Here is a 17929-nt window from a genome sequence, read left to right as displayed (position 1 = left end):
TGACAAAATATATGTGTCTTTGGTATTCCTGAGGGAATAGAAAAGCAGAATGACTTAGAAAACTTATTCATTGACATAATAGTAGAGAATTTCCATAGTTTGGAGAAGAATATAGATATGTAAGTACAGGAAGCACATGGAACCCCAAATAGATATGATCAATGGACTTTCCCACAGTCCATTATATTCAAATTTTCAAAAGTAAAACAAAGAAAAGATCCTAAAATGTGCAAGAGAGAAATACCAGATTACCTTTAAAGAATCTCCAGTCAGATTGATAGATTTCTTACCAGAATCCCTAAAGGCTAGAAGAGTATGGAGTGATATAGTATATGTCCTTAAAGAAAAAGGTTGCCAACCCAGAATACTATACCCTGCAAAACTCTCATTATAAATGAAGATGAATAAAGACCTTCCCAGACAAACATAAATTGAAAGAATTTGTCACTACCTGACCACCCTTACAAATAGTACTTAAGGAGGTACAACACAGAGAAACAGAAACATATAATTAGCATCTTGAAAGAATATAAAGGCAGGGGCCAGTGCTGTGGCTTAGTAGGCTAAGCTTCTGCTTACAGCTCTGGCATCCCTTAGGGGCAATGGTTCATGTCTTGGCTGTTCCTCTTCCTATGCAGCTCTCTGCTATGGCCTGGGAAATCTGTAGAAAATGGCCGAAGTGCTTGGGCCCCTGCTCCTTCATGAGAGATCCTGGCTTCTGGCCTCAGATCAGCCCAGCTGTTGCAGCCGTCTGGGGAGTGAACCTGTAGATGGAAGGTCTCTCTCTGTGTCTCTCCTTCTCTGTCTATAACTCTACCTCACAATTAAAGAAACAAATATCTATTTAAAAAGAATATAAAAGCAAAAAACCATAGTAATAGTCCAAAGGAGATACATAACAAACAAAAGACATGTTTACTGAAAAATGGCAGGACCAAGTCATTACTTATCAATAATAACCTTGAATTAAATGCATTAAATTATTTCACTCCCCAAACAGCAGCAACAGCTGGAGCTGCACCAATCTGAAGCCTGGAGCCAGGAGCTTCTTCTGGGTCTCCCATGCTGGTGCACGTGCCCACGGACTTGGGCCACCCTCTGTTTTCCAAGGCCATAGCAGAGAGCTGGATCTGAAATGGATAGACCAGTGCTTGAACCAGCACCCATATGGGATGCTGGCACTATAGGCAGCACCTTTACCTGCTATGCCACAGTGCCAGCCCCTGACTTAATGGATTTTTAAAAAGACTCATCTATTTTGCTGCCCACAAGAAGGACACCTTAGCGACAAAAATACACACAGACCTAAAGTGACAGTATGGAAAATGGTATTTCACGTAAATGGAAATAAAAAATGAGTAGACAAAATAGACTTTAAGACAGAAACTGTTAAGAGAGAAAAAGAAAGTCATTATGTAATGTTTAAGGTATCAACTCAACAGGAAAATCTAACTATAGTAAATGTGTATGCACCTGATGCTAGGTCACTCATCTATTTAAAAAATGTTAATAGATCTAAAGGGAAACATAAGCTCCAATACAATAAGAGTGGGAAACTTCAAAACCCCACTTTCATAAATGGACAGGTTAACTAGTTAAAAAAAAAAGCATCATGTGGCCAGGGAGTGCAGTGGAGGATGGTGCAAGTACTTGGGCCCTGCACCCCACGGGAGACCAGGAGAAGCACCTGGCTCCTGCCACCAGATCAGCACAGTGCGCCGGCAAGAGCGTGCCAGCCGCGGTGTCCATTGGAGGGTGAACCAACGGCAAAGGAAGACCTTTCTCTCCGTCTCTCTCTCTCACTGTCCACTCTGCCTGTCAAAAAAAAAAAAAAAAAAAAAAAAAAAGGCAACAGAGCTAACCTACACTATTGACCAAATGGATATAATTGGTATCTGCAGAACATCTCAGCCTACAGGCACAGAATACACATTCTTTTCATCAGTGCATGCAATTTTCTCTAGGATGAACCATATCCTAGGCCATAAAACAAGTCTCAACAAATTCAAAAACACTGAAATCTTACCGTGTATATTGTCTGTTCACAATGGAATGAAGTTAATTAACAACTTAAGAAACTCTAGGAAAAATACAAACACATAGAAACTAAGCAACATGCTCTTGAATGAACACTGGGTCATAGAAAAAATCAAAAGGGAAACCAAAAAATTCCTAGAAACAAGTGAGGATGACAACACATCATATCCAAACCTATGGGATACAGCAAAAGCAGTGTTAAAGGAAAGTTTATAGCAATTAGTGCCTACATCAAGAAACTGGAAAAGTATCAAGTAAATGCATCTCAAAACCTAGGAAAATGATTAAAAAAGAGGGGCGGAACCAAGATGGCGGAATAGTGAGGGCGCGCACCAATAGTCCGGGAAAAGATAGTTTAATAAAAGTGGAGTTACTGTAGCCTCAGGAAAAGGCTCAGGAAAAAATTGCAGAGGAAACTCTTCCGGATCTAGTGGATGTGGCACGGGGACCTACGGGGAGAGCAAGGTCGCCCACTGCGTGGAAGCCGAGCCGCAGAGTCTGCGCGCCAGTGCTGGAAGAGGAGGTGAGAAAAAAACTTGGTAACCCAAGACATTGGTGGGGAAAGGCAGAAAGAGCCTACAGAGAATGAGGCCTGAAGCCCCACTGGGGAAAGTTCACCAGGCTGACTGCAGGAGAGAAAAAATCGAATAAATAAAGGGAACCAGCATGGACATTAGCCTCTCTCTCCACTCACCTTACAAAGCCTAGCAAGACAAAGAGCAGGCGCCATTTTACGTATGTAAAGTGCTGTGCACCATTTTGCATATGTAAAGCGGTGCCCATCATTAGCCAAGCAGAAAAACCTGACTCTGGTGGGGAGAAATAACAGGAGGTTAACACCTAGTAAAAGTGTAGAGCTAACGAACTGAGACTGTGAAAATCTGAGGCAGGGTGAGAGAACTCACCGAGTACACAAACTTGGTAACCTGGGCAACCTGGTGAGAGACTGCGGAGAAATTTGAGACCACACTGAGGGCTGCATAAACTCTTTGTGTTGTCCCAGCAGTAAGCAGATGAATACCAACAGGGGCCAGATTTCATACATCAACTACTCTCAATTCCACTCAGCTGTGTGGAATTACTTCCCAATTGAGTCAAAAAAAAAAAAAAAAAAAGAGAGAGAGAGAGAGAGAGAGAGAGAGCAAGCGAGAGAACAATCTGGGTGAGTCACCTTTGGCACACCCTTAACCCTGAAGACCAAACAGAGCTCTCTGGACACAACCATCACAGCCTCTAAGGATCCATCAAAAGCAGATAGTCCACTTAATCTAAAGTCACAGTATAACGAGAAAAAACACCACACCAAAGAAACCAAAGAATATCTCCAATATGCCAAGCAACAAACGCAAAAACTGAGGTAATAAAAACAAGGAAGTCACTAGGATGCCCCCAAATGAAAAAGACACCCCAATTCAAGATTATGAAGATGATGAGATAGAAGAAATGCAAGAAGCAGATCTCAAAAAATTGATAAGAACATTAAGAAGTTCTCAAAAACAAATTCTTGAACTACAGAAATACTTAATGGACAAGATAGAAAATCTCTCTTGCGAAAATGAAATATTAAGGAGGAATCAAAATGAAACGAAACAACTAGTACAACAGGAAACTGTGATAGTGACGAGAAATCATAATGAAGTGAAGAATTCAATAGACCAAATGACAAACACATTAGAGAGCCTTAAAAACAGAATGGGTGAAGCAGAAGAGAGAATATTGAACTTAGAAGACAGAGCACAGGAAAATATATAGTCAAACCAAAGAAAAGAAGAGGAAATTAAAAATCTAAAAAAATAATGTCGGGAATCTTCAGGATACTATTAAAAAACCCAACATTCGGGTTTTAGGAGTTCCTGAAGGCATGGAGAAGGAGAAAGGATTAGAAGGCCTTTTTAGTGAGATACTAGCAGAAAATTTCCCAGGTTTGGAGAAGGACAGAGAAATCCTGGTACAGGAAGCTCACAGAACCCCTAATAAACACGACCAAAAGAGATCCTCACCACGACACGTTGTAATTGAACTCTCCACAGTGAAACATAAAGAAAAGATCCTAAAATGTGCAAGAGAGAAACGTCAGATTACTCTCAGAGGATCTCCAATCAGACTCACAGCTGACTTCTCATCAGAAACTCTACAAGCTAGGAGGGAATGGCAAGATATAGCCCAGGTACTAAGAGAGAACAACTGCCAGCCCAGAATATTATATCCTGCAAAGCTATCATTTGTGAATGAAGGTGAAATAAAGACTTTTCATAGCAAACAGAAATTGAAAGAATTTGGTGCCACTCATCCAGCCCTGCAAAAGATGCTTAAAGATGTGTTACACACAGAAACACAGAAACACGGTCATCAATATGAAAGAAGGTAAAGGAAGGAAACCAAGGAAGGAAAGCTCACAGCAAAAGATCACAGGGAATTCAAAGCATATATTAGAACTTATCTTTGGCAAATGGCAGGGCAAAGTTACCACTTATCATTAGTCACATTGAACGTGAATGGCCTGAACTGTCCAGTTAAAAGACACCGATTGGCTGATTGGGTTAAGGAACAAAACCCATCTATTTGCTGCTTACAAGAAACACATCTTTCCAACAAAGATCCATACAGACTGAAAGTGAAAGGCTGGAAAAAGATACACCATGCCAACAGAAATGAAAAAAGAGCGGGCGTAGCCATCTTAATATCGGACAACATAAACTTTACCACAAAAACCGTTAAGAGAGACAAAGAGGGACACTACAAAATGATTAAGGGATCAATTCAACAGGAAGATATAACAATTATCAATGTATATGCACCTAACTACAGGGCACCGGTTTATCTAAAAGATTTGTTAACGGACTTAAAGGGAGACTTAGACCCCAATACTATAGTACTGGGGGACTTCAATACTCCACTCTCAGAAATAGACAGATGAATAGGACAGAAGATCAACAAGGATACAGTAGATTTAAACGACACTATAGCCCAAATGGATCTAACAGATATATACAGAACTTTCAATCCTACAGCTAAAGATTTTACATTCTTCTCAGCAGTACATGGAAGCTTCTCTAGGATTGACCACATACTAGGCCATAAAGCAAGTCTCAGCAAATTCAAAAGAATTAGAATCATACCATGCAGCTTCTCAGACCATAAAGGAATGAAGTTGGAAATTAGCAACTCAGGAATCCCTACAGCATACGCAAACACATGGAGATTGAACAACATGCTCCTGAATGAACAATGGGTCATAGAAGAAATCAAAAGAGAAATCAAAATCTTTCTGGAAGTAAATGAAGATAACAGCACAACATACCAAAACTTATGGGACGCAGCAAAAGCAGTGTTAAGAGGAAAGTTTATATCAATAGGTGCCTACATCAAGAAATTGGAAAGGCACCAAATAGATGAGCTTTCAATTCACCTCAAGGATCTAGAAAACCTACAGCAACCCAGACCCAAATCTAGTAGGAGAAGAGAAATAATTAAAATCAGAGAAGAAATCAACAGGATTGAATCAAGAAAAACATTACAAAAACTCAGCCAAAGGAGGAGCTGGTTTTTTGAAAAAATAAACAAAATTGACACCCCATTGGCACAACTAACTAAAAAAAGAAGAGAAAAGACCCAAATCAATAAAATCAGAGATGAAAAAGGAAATGTAACAACAGACACCACAGAAATAAAAAGAATCATCAGAAATTACTACAAGGACTTGTATGCCAGCAAACAGGGAAACCTATCAGAAATGGATAGATTCCTGGACACATGCAACCTACCTAAATTGAACCAGGAAGACATCGAAAACCTAAACAGACCCATAACTGAGACAGAAATTGATGATAAAGGCCCTCCAAATAAAGAAAAGCCCAGGACCAGATGGATTCACTGCTGAATTCTACCAGACATTTAAAGAAGAACTAATCCCATTTCTTCTCAAACTATTCAGAACAATCGAAAAAGAGGGAGTCATCCCAAATTCTTTCTATGAAGCCAGCATCACCTTAATTCCTAAGCCGGAAAAAGATGCAGGATTGAAAGAGAATTACAGACCAATATCCCTGATGAACATAGATGCAAAGACCCTCAACAAAATTCTGGACAATAGAACGCAACAACACATCAGAAAGATCATCCACCCAGATCAAGTGGGATTTATCCCTGGTATGCAGGGATGGTTTAATGTGCGCAAGACAATCAATGTGATACACCACATTAACAGACTGCAGAAGAAAAACCATATGATTATCTCAATAGACACTGAGAAAGCATTTGATAAAATACAACACCCGTTCATGATGAAAACTCTAAGCAAACTGGGTTTGGAAGGAACATTCCTCAATACAATCAAAGTAATTTATGAAAAACCCACGGCCAACATCCTATTGAATGGGGAAAAGTTGGAAGCATTTCCACTGAGATCTGGTACCAGACAGGGATGCCCAATCTCACCACTGTTATTCAACACATATCTGGAAGTTTTAGCCAGAGCTATTAGGCAAGAAAAAGAAATTAAAGGGATACAAATTGGGAAGGAAGAACTCAAACTATCCCTCTTTGCAGATGACATGATTCTTTATTTAGGGGACCCAAAGAACTGTAAAAAGAGACTATTGGAACACATAGAAGAGTTTGGCAAGTAGCAGGATATAAAATCAATTCACAAAAATCAATAGCCTTTGTATACACAGACAATGCCATGGCTGAGGAAGAACTTCTAAGATCAATCCCATTCACAATAGCTACAAAAACAATCAAATACCTTGGAATAAACTTAACCAAGGACGTTAAAGATCTCTACGATGAAAATTACAACACCTTAAAGAAAGAAATAGAAGAGGATACCAAAAAATGGAAAAATCTTCTATGCTCATGGATTGGAAGAATCAATATCATCAAAATGTCCATTCTCCCAAAAGCAATTTATAGATTCAATGCAATATCAATCAAGATACTGAAGACCTTCTTCTCAGATCTGGAAAAAATGATGCTGAAATTCATATGGAGACACAGGAGACCTCGAATAGCTAAAGCAATTCTGTACAACAAAAACAAAGCCGGAGGCATCACAATTCCAGATTTCAGGACATACTACAGGGCAGTTGTTATCAAAACAGCATAGTACTGGTACAGAAACAGATGGATAGACCAATGGAACAGAATAGAAACACCAGACATCAATCCAAACATCTATAGCCAACTCATATTTGATCAAGGATCCAAAATAAATCCCTGGAGCAAGGACTTTCTATTCAATAAATGGTGCTGGGAAAATTGGATTTCCACGTGCAGAATCATGAAGCAAGCCCCCTACCTTTCACCTTACACAAAAATTCACTCAACATGGATTAAAGACTTAAATCTATGACCTGACACCATCAAATTATTAGAGAGCATTGGAAAAACCCTGCAAAATATAGGTACTGGCAAAGACTTCTTGTAAAATACCCGAGAAGCACAGGCAGTCAAAGCCAAAATCAACTATTGGGATTGCATCAAATTGAGAAGTTTCTGTACTGCAAAAGAAACAGTCAGGAGAGTGAAGAGGCAACTGACACAATGGGAAAAAACTATTTGCAAACTATGCAATAGATAAAGGGTTGATAACCAGAATCTACAAAGAAATCAAGAAACTCCACAACATCAAAACAAACAACCCACTTAAGAGATGGGCCACGTTCCTCAATAGACATTTTTCAAAAGAGAAAATCCAAATGGCAAACAGACACATGAAAAAATGTTCAAGATCACTAGCAATCAGGGAAATACAACTGAAAACCACAATGAGGTTTCACCTCACCCCGGTTAGAATGGCTCACATGCAGAAATCTACCAACAACAGATGCTGGAGAGGATGTGGGGAAAAAGGGACACTAACCCACTGTTGGTGGGAATGCAAACTGGTTAAGCCGCTATGGAAGTCAGTTTGGAGATTCCTCAGAAAGCTGAATATAACCCTACCATTCAACCCAGCCATCCCACTCCTTGGAATTTACCCAAAGGAAATTAAATTGGCAAACAAAAAAGCTGTCTGCACCTTAATGTTTATTGCAGCTCAATTCACAATAGCTAAGACCTGGAACTAACCCAAATGCCCATCAACAGTAGACTGGAAAAAGAAATTATGGGTCATGTACTCTATCGAATACTATACAGCAGTCTAAAACAATGAAATCCGGTCATTTGCAACAAGATGGAGGAATCTGGAAAACATCGTGCTGAGTGAATTAAGCCAGTCCCAAAGGGACAAATATCATATGTTCTCCCTGATTGGCACAACTAACTGAGCACCAAAGGGAAAACCAGTTGAAGTGAAATGGACACTATGAGAAACAGTGACTTGATCAGCTCTTGTCCTGACGGTTGATGTACAATGTAATACTTTATTCATTTTAGTATTTTTTTTTTTGTTCTAGTACTATTGGTTGAACTCTGTAATTAACACACAATTATTCTTAGGTGTTTAAATTTTAACTGAAAAGTGATCCCTGTTAGGAATTTGGAAAACATTATGCTGAGTGAAATAAGCCAATCCCAAAGGGACAAATATCATATGTTCTCCCTGATAGGTGACAACTAACTGAGCACCAAAAAGGAAACCTGTTAAAGTGAAATGAACACTATGAGAAACGGTGACTTGATCAGCCCTCGCCCTGACTGTTGATGAACAACTTAATATGTTATCCCTCTTAGTATTTTTTTTTGTTTGTTCTACTTGATACTTTTGGTTGAATACTGTAATCAATACACAGTTATTCTTAAGTGTTGAAACTTAACTGAAAAGGATCGCTGTTAAATATAATACTGGGAATAAGAGAGGGAAGAAATGTGTAATTCACGACATGCTCAAGCTGACCTGCCCCAAACGGTAGAGTTAGAAACATACCAGGGGATTCGAATTCAATCCCATCAAGGTGGCATGCACCAATGCCATCTCACTAGTCCCAGTGATCAATTTCTGTTCACAATTGATCATAATGATAGGACTAAGAGCCAAAGGGATCACATAAACAAGACTAGTGTCTGCAAATACTAGCTGATAGAATAAAAAAGGGAGAGAACAATCCAACATGGGAAGCGAGATACTCAGCAGACCCATAGAATGGCAGATGTCCTAAACAGCACTCTGGCCTCAGAATCAGCCCTTAAGGCATGCGGATCCAGCTGAAAAGCCCATGAGAGTATTTCAGGCATGGAAAGCCAAGACACTCTGGAAAAAAAAAATGACCTAAATGAAAGATCTCTGTGAGTGAGATCCCAGTGGAAAGAACAGGTCATCAAAGAAGGAGGTACCTTTCTCTGAAGGGAGGAGAGAAATTCCACTCTGACTATGACCTTGTCGAAATATGATTAGAGTCGGTGAACTCAAAAGGCTTCCATAGCCTTGGCAACTCATGACAAGAGCCTAGGGTGTTTACTGATGCCATAACCAAGAGTGTCAATTTGTTAAGTCAACAACAGGAGTCACTGTGCACTTACTCCTCATGTAGGATCTCTGTCCTTAATGTGCTATACATTGTGATTTAATGCTATAACTAGTACTCAAACAGTATTTTTCACTTTGTGTTTCTGTTTGGGTGCAAACTGTTGAAATCTTTGGTTAATATATGCTAAACTGATCTTCTGTATATAAAGAGAATTGAAAATGAATCTTGATGTGATTGGAAGGGGAGAGGGAGTGGGAAAGGGGAGCGTTGCGAGTGGGAGGGAAGTTATGGGGGGGAAGCCATTGTAATCCATAAGCTGTACTTTGGAAATTTATATTCATTAAATAAAAGTTAAAAAGAAGAAACATTAATAAAAATCTAGGAAACAAGAAAAGTCATATTCTATGGAGGAAAGAAATAATAAAGTTAGAAGTAATGAACAAAATTGAAAGTAAAAAAATGAAATGAAGAGCAGTTTTTTGAATAAAATTGATAAACCATTGGTTCAACTAACCATAAAGAGAAAGAAGACCAAAATTAATAAAATCAAAGATGAAAAAGGAGATGTTACAGCTTATACCACAAAACTAAAAATCAGGAATCATTTTACAAACTGGTATATGTCAACAAATTCATAAATTTAAACTAAATGGATAATTTCTGGACAAGTATAGTTTACAAAATTGAGGCATGAAGACGTGCAAAACCTAAGCAAACATAACCAAGATGGACATTGAAACAGTAATAAAATACCTCCCAACAAAGAAAAGCACAGGACCAGGTGGCTTCACTGTTGAATTCTTATAAACTTTTAAAGAAGAAGTAACTTGATTCTTCTTCAACGATTTAAAACAGTTGAAAGTGAGGAAACCCTCCCCAAGCTCTTATGAAACTAGCATCACCTTAATTCTAAAACCAGAAAAGATATAAGAAAGACAACTATAGACCAAAATTCCTGATGAACATAGACAGAAAAATCCTTAACGAAATATTGGGTAATTGAATCCAACAATACATCAAAAATATTATTCACCCAGTAAATGGAATTTATTTTAGGAATAAAGGGATGGTTTAATATATGCAAATAAATAAACATGTTTCATCACATTAACAAACTGAAGAATAAAAAAATTATTTCAATAGACACACAAAAGCATTAGATAGAATACAACATCCTTTCATGATTAAAAAAAAACTAAGAAATTGGGTATAGAAGGAATGGTGTCTCTACACAATCAAAGCAACTTACGATAAATCAACAGCCAAGAAAATTTTGAATGAAGAAAAGAGGGAAGTATTTTCACTAAGATCTGGAACTTTACAAGGATGCCCATTTTAACCTCTTTTCCTTTTTTAAAAAAAATTTATATATTTATTTGAAAGTCAGAATTAAAGTGAGAGAAGGAGAGACAGAGAGAGATCTTCCAACTGCTGGTTCACTTCCCAAATGGCTGCAATGGACAGGACAAGGCCAGACTGAAGCCAAGAGCTCAGACTTTTAGGTCTTCCACAAGGGTGCAGAGACCCAAGCACTTGGCCCACTTTCTGCTGCTTTTCTTAGGCCAGTAGCAGGAAGCTGGATTGGAAGTAAAGCAGCCAGGACATGAGCCAGTGTCCAAATGGGATGGTGGTGTTGCATGTGATGGAGTTATCTGCTATGCCACAATACTGGCCCCACCATTACATTTCAATATAGTACTGGAAGTATCAGCCAGCCATTGCCAAAAAAAAAAAAAAAAAAAAAAAAAAAAATCAAAGGGATACAAATTGGAAAGGAGGAATTCAAATTATCCCTATTAGCAGATGGGCAACCAAAAGACTCCATTAACAGACTACTGGAACTCATAAGAGAATTTGGCAAAGTTGCAAGATATAAAATTAACACACACAAATTAATAGCCTTTTGATATGCAAACAATGCCACAGTTGAGAAAGAACTCGTAATATCTGTCCCATTCGCAATAGCTACAAAATATTTAAATACTTTGGGATAAATTTAACCAAAGTAGTTTATGATCTCTACAATGAGAATTACAAAAATTAAAGAAAGAAATTGAAGAGGACAACAAAAAATGGAGAAATTTTTCACGTTTGTGGATTGGAAGAATTAATATCATCATAATGTCCATACTACCCAAAGCAATTTACAGATTCAATGTGATCCTAATCTAAATACTGAGGACATTCTTCTCAGAGCTCGAAGAAAACAATGCTAAAATTCATATGGAAACACAAGAGACCATGACTAGCTAAAGTGATTTTATCCCGCCTCTTTACTTAGAGAAGCATGGTCTTAACATGCTCTCGGATCCAGGTGTGACACAGCATTCTGGCGTTGGTGATCATATGACTATCGACTCATCCTTTCCTGCACCCCAGTTAGCTCAGAGTTGAGAGTTTTACCTTTGTGGGGCAAGAAGAAAGAGGTAGCCACAAATTGTTTCTTTGCAGCTTAGCACCCAGTCCTCCATGGTGAGGCCCACTGCTAGACAGAATCCAATTACCCTTGTCCCTAGGCCAGTGGCCATGGACAGAGCCTTTGGCGCCAGAAGAAGACCTGTGAGCCTAGTGGGAAGGACTTCTAGTATTACCACTGGCTGCTTAACGCAGCCTTAGATCACAATTAATAGCAGGAGACAGGTCATAGCAGTGTTGGATTTGGTCTTGTCTCTGTGCTACACTGGTACCAGTAGATGTTCAGTCCATGTATGACCTAGTGTTGTGGTGTTGGTGATCATGAACTGTGAACCTCATCCATCTCCAACTATAGGCGGCAAAACATGAAGAGTTATTTATTGTCTTCTTAGAAGAGAAGGAGTGGATGGGTGCTAGGTCATTGCTTAGAAACCTAGCAATGGTGTTACATTATGCAACTGAGTACCAGGTAGAATGCTGACACCTGATGACAGGCCGTGGACTATGGATGATGCATCTGGGCTGCCCTGGTGCTGCTAGAGGCCTTCAGGGATAAACTGCACTTTTGAGACACCTCGAGTCTATTCTGAATGATATACCAATGCAGTTTGGAACACATACGACAGGGCTCCCTCTAGCACTGAAATAGTGCAGCACAACTGAGGAAATCATAGCAAATCTGGACTTGTATCACCATCTAGTGATAAAGCAGTGGTAGTGACCACAAGATCAGAGAAAATAAGCAGCTTGTTTGAATTTCAAGGAGGATATGTACAAAGAAAGCCAGATTATGAAAACTAGACTGAAGACCTAATCCTTCAATGTATAGATATGATCCTGTACAAACATGGAGAACTTCCAAAAAATTATGACATCACGTAAGTGACCAAATAGGACAGCAGAAACTAACCGAAAGTCAATATGTATGAAGTCTCAGATATAGAACTTAAAATAACTGTTTTAAAGAAACTCAGTGTACTCTAAGAAAACATAAGTATCTTATCAGAGAAACTATCATAAAGATTGAAACAATACAAAAAAGAAACAAAACTATCTCCACAAATCCAGGAATGACAAGTATACATGATGAATGAAAAGTCCAATAGAAAGCAAAATAACAGAATAAATCAAAAAGAAGGAAGATTCAATGAATTAGAAGACAAATTGCGTATTAGTCACTTTTCATTACTTTAAAATTCTTGAGGGTAGCTTTTTGAAAAATAAAAGTTTGTTTCAACTTTCAATGGAGGTGACATGATTGGGCATCCCTATACTCTGGTGTCTAGTGGAGGCTGGTTATGGCAGGTGCAGTGCTAATGATCACATGACAAGGATGAGCCAAGAAATTGAGTGAGAGGGAGAGAGAGCACCTAAGATGATTTTGAACTGAAATGCTCACATATCTTTGAGAATCACTCTTTTAGAGCACATCCTAATGACCCACAGACCTCCAATTAGCTACACCTCTTGGACACCATCATTGGATAAATTCTCCACCCTTAATAAATCAAAAATTGGGGCCAGCGCTGTGTCATAGTGGCTAAAGCCACCACCTGCAGTGCCTGCATCCCATATGGGTGCCAGTTTGAGTCCCGGCCGCTCCACTTCTGATCCAGCTCTCTGCTATGGCCTGAGAAAACAGTGGAAGATGGCACAAGTCCTTGGGCCCCTGCACTTGCATGAGAGACCAGGAAGAAGCTACTGGCTTTGGATTGGGCCAGCTCCAGCTATTGCAGCCAATTGTGGAATGAACCAGCAGATGGAAGACCTCTCTCTCTCTCTCTTTCTCTGCTTCTCCTTCTCTCTCTATGTAACTCTGACTTTCAAATAAAATAAATAAATAAATCTTTTAAAAAAATCAACCATTGGCCGGCGCCGCGGCTCAACAGGCTAATCCTCTGCCTTGTGGCGCCGGCACACCGGGTTCTAGTCCCAGTTGGGGCACCGGATTCTGTCCCGGTTTCCCCTCTTCCAGGCCAGCTCTCTGCTGTGGCCAGGGAGTGCAGTGGAGGATGGCCCAAGTGCTTGGGCCCTGCACCCCATGGGAGACCAGGAGAAGCACCTGGCTCCTGCCTTCGGATCAGTGTGGTGCGCCAGCCACAGCGCGTGGGCCGCGGTGGCCATTGGAGGGTGAACCAATGGCAAAGGAAGACCTTTCTCTCTGTCTCTCTCTCTCACTGTCCACTCTGCCTGTCAAAATAAATAAATAAATAAATAAAATTTAAAAAAATCAACCATTAATATTAAGACATGAGAGCTTAAATAATTGCATGAGTTTTGGGGACACAAGTCCTACTCAAGCTATAACAGACCATATAGAAATAAACAGTTTGAAGAGCAAAAGAAGGAGGAAGAGGAATGAAGAGAAGTTACAGAAACTTGGGACAACATTAAAACAAACAAAGAGTAGGTTATTGGTTTTAAGAACTTGAGACTGCCAAAGTGTAGGAAGCCATACTCAAAAAGACAATAGAAAATTTCCCAAACCTAAGTAGGAATTAAATATTGAGGTACAGGAAGGCCAAAGCCACCACTCAGAGTCAACTCAAACAATCCCAAAACATATTATTAGGAAGCTCTTCAAGGTCAAAGATAAAGAGAACACACTCAAACAGCAAAATAAAAGAAACAAGTAAGGATGCTCCAATTCACCTGACAGCAGAAATTTATGTTGCCAAAGAGAGTAGAATGAGATACTCAGAGTATTAAAGTAATATAGTGCCAACCAAGAATACTGTAGCTAGAAAATCCATACATTAATTATTAAGGAGTAATAAAAACACTTCCAGACAAGCAAAAGCTGAAAGGACTTATTACCACTAAATCTATCCTACAAGAAATTTTACAGGGCGTTCTTCAATCTGAAATAAAGAGATACTGATAAGTTGGAAGAAAATTTCAAAAAGTAGAAAACTTACTGGTAATAGTAACAAAAAGACAAGTCAAAGATGCTCTAATAGTATAAACACACCATATAAATCACTATATCTTTAGTATGAACACTAAAAACAAAACAGTTACAAATAGCATTATTATGTTAATAGATAAGCATTTTTCAAAGATGGAAATTGGAATATCAAAATTCAAAATAGAGGCATGCATGGAATGCAAGTATCTTTATATTGAATGTTAAGTTACTACCATTTTTAAAATATCATATTATAATTAAAAGGTGCTTTTGAAAGCCTCATCATAACCAAAAAATAAAAATTATAACAGTCATACCAAAAACAATAGTTTAGTAATATATACTACTAGAAAAAAATCACTAACCACAAAGGAAGATTCTAAAAGAGGGAGAAAAAATAAAGGCACTAAAAACAAACCAGAAAACATTTAACAAAATGGCAATAGTAAGAATTTAGCTATCAATAGTCATCTTCAGTAAATATGGATTGAATTTTCTACTGAAAGACATAGAATGACAAAATCGATTAAAAAAAAAAAAACAGTTATATGCTACTTATAAGAAACTCACTTAGTTCCAAGGACACAGTTTAAGAATAGAAAAAGAAACTCCCTGCAAATGAAATCCTAAAGTAAGTAAGGGTATCCATAGTTATATCAGCTAAATAGATTTTATATCAAAAGCAGTAAAAAATATAAAACAAGGGAGATCATTATGTAGGAATAAAAGGGTCACTTCCTAAAAGGAAATAACAATTACACACATGCAGGTATAACACTCAATATAAGAATACCTAAACATACAAAGTAAATATTAACAGAACTAAAGGAAAACATATATTTAAACACATTAACAGTAAGAGACTTAGCAACCCATTATCAATGATGGACTTATCATAAAGACATAAAATCAATAAATGGCAGAAGTAAATTGTACCCTAGATCAAATGGATCTAAGAGACTCTACATAACATTTTTCAAAGACTTAAGCATGCACATTTCTCTCAAGAGAAGATGCAGTATCCTATTGTAGACCACAATACAAGTCTCAACAAATTCTTAACATTTGAAATCATGGGGCCGGCAATGTGGTATACTGGGTAAAACCACCACCTGTGATGCCGGCATCCCATATGGGTGTTTGTTTATGTCCCGACTGCTCCATTTCTGATCCAGGTCTCTGCTAATGTGCCTGAGAAAGCAGCAGAATATAGCTCAAGTGTCTGGACCTTGCCACCCATGTGGGAGATTTGGATGAAGCTCCTGGCTCCTGGCTTTAGCCTGACCCCAGCACTGGCCATTGTGGCCATCTGGAGGAGTGAACCAGCAGATGGAAGATGTCTCTCTCTCTCTGACTCTCCCTCTCTCCAATTCTTTCAAAATAAATAACTCAATAATTTTTTTTAAATTGAAATCATATAGAGTATCTTTTTCTGAGTATAATGCATTAAAACTATACATTATTAGTAAGAAAAACTTTGGGAAGTACACAAACATATGTAGGTTAGCTTACTCCTGAACAACCAATGGAACAAGGAAGAAATTAAGAAGAAAATTAAAAAAAATTCTTGAAACAAAAATGAAATTTATGGGATATAGAAGAAACTGGGAAGTATAGAACAATCAATGTCTACATCAAAAAATTTCTCAAACTATCATTATACTCCCAAGGAACTAGAAATATGAAAGAAAATCAAACTCAAAATTAATAGAAGGAAAGAAATCATAAAGGTCATAGCACAAATAAATAAAATAGAGAATAAAAATAAAATACAAAAGATCAACTAAAGAGCTAATTTTTTCAAAAAAGTTATAAATCAAATTATAATCCCCTAGCTAGACCAGCTAAAATAAAAGAGAAGATCCAAATAAGTAAAGTCATACACAGAAAGGATACATTACAAGTGACAACATTGAAATGCAAAGGATTGCTAGAGATTGTTATGAACACAAAAACATGAGCAAGTTTGACAACCTAGAAAAAATGAACACATTCATGTACCCCTTACTAAGATTGATTAATGAATAAATAAAATATCAAAATAAACCAATAAGAAGTAATGAGATTATATTTGGAGTAAAAGCTATCCCATCAGAGAAAAATCCTAGACTTGACTGCTCCCTAGCTGAATTCTACATTTAAAGAAAAACTAACAATTCTCAAATTATTCAAAAAATTGGAGAGGATGAAATTTTTTCAAACTCATTCTATAAGGCCATTACTATCTTGATATCAAAATTAGGCAAGGACATAAGAGAAAGGGAAAGATATCTTGATGACCATAGATTAAATATATCCATCATGAAACATTGGCAAATCCCATCCAATGGCACATTAAAAAGTTATTCACCATCATCAAATGGTATTCATGCTAGAATATAAGAATGCTTCACCATATGCAAATCAATAAGCTTGATACACAGCATCAACAGATTGAAAGACAAAATGTTAATACATAGAAAAAGAATTTCATAAAATTCAATACTCTTTCATGACAAAAATTCTGAACATGCTAAGTACAGAAGGAGGCAATGGACCTCAAGGTAATAAAGGACATGCATAGGAAGACAACAGCATACTGAATGGCAAAAAGCTGAAGGATTTCTCTTTATGAGAAGGCAAAGATGCTCTCTTTCACCACTTTTATTCAATTTGATACTGGAATTCCTAACCAGAAAAATCAGGCAAGAGTAATAAATAAAGGGTATACAAATTAGCAAGGAGGTAGTCATAATATCACTGTTAACAGGTGACACAATTTTATACATGGAAAAACAGCAAAGATGAAAACCTAAAGCTATAATTAAAAATATTAGAATGAATTCAGTGAAATTGCAGGGCACAAAGTCAGCAAACAAAAATTAGTAGCATTGTAATATACCAATAAAAAGTATCTGAAAGAAATTAGGAAAACAATTTCATGCACAATACTTACAAAAGCTACCTAGCATTAAATGCAAGAGGTAGAAGACCTTTACAGTTAAAATTATAAAACATTAGTGAAAAAAAAAAACTGAGGATGACACAAAAAATGGAAAGATATTTTATTTATGAGTTGGTAATATCAATATTGTTAAAACGTCCATATGACCCAAAGTGATACACAGGTTAATATAATCTATCAAAACACTACTGGCATTCTTCAAAAAAGCACATA

The sequence above is a fragment of the Oryctolagus cuniculus genome, chromosome 5 (genome assembly GCF_964237555.1).
Source record: "Oryctolagus cuniculus chromosome 5, mOryCun1.1, whole genome shotgun sequence".
Lineage (NCBI taxonomy): Eukaryota > Metazoa > Chordata > Mammalia > Lagomorpha > Leporidae > Oryctolagus > Oryctolagus cuniculus.
Note: the sequence above shows the minus strand (reverse complement) of the source record.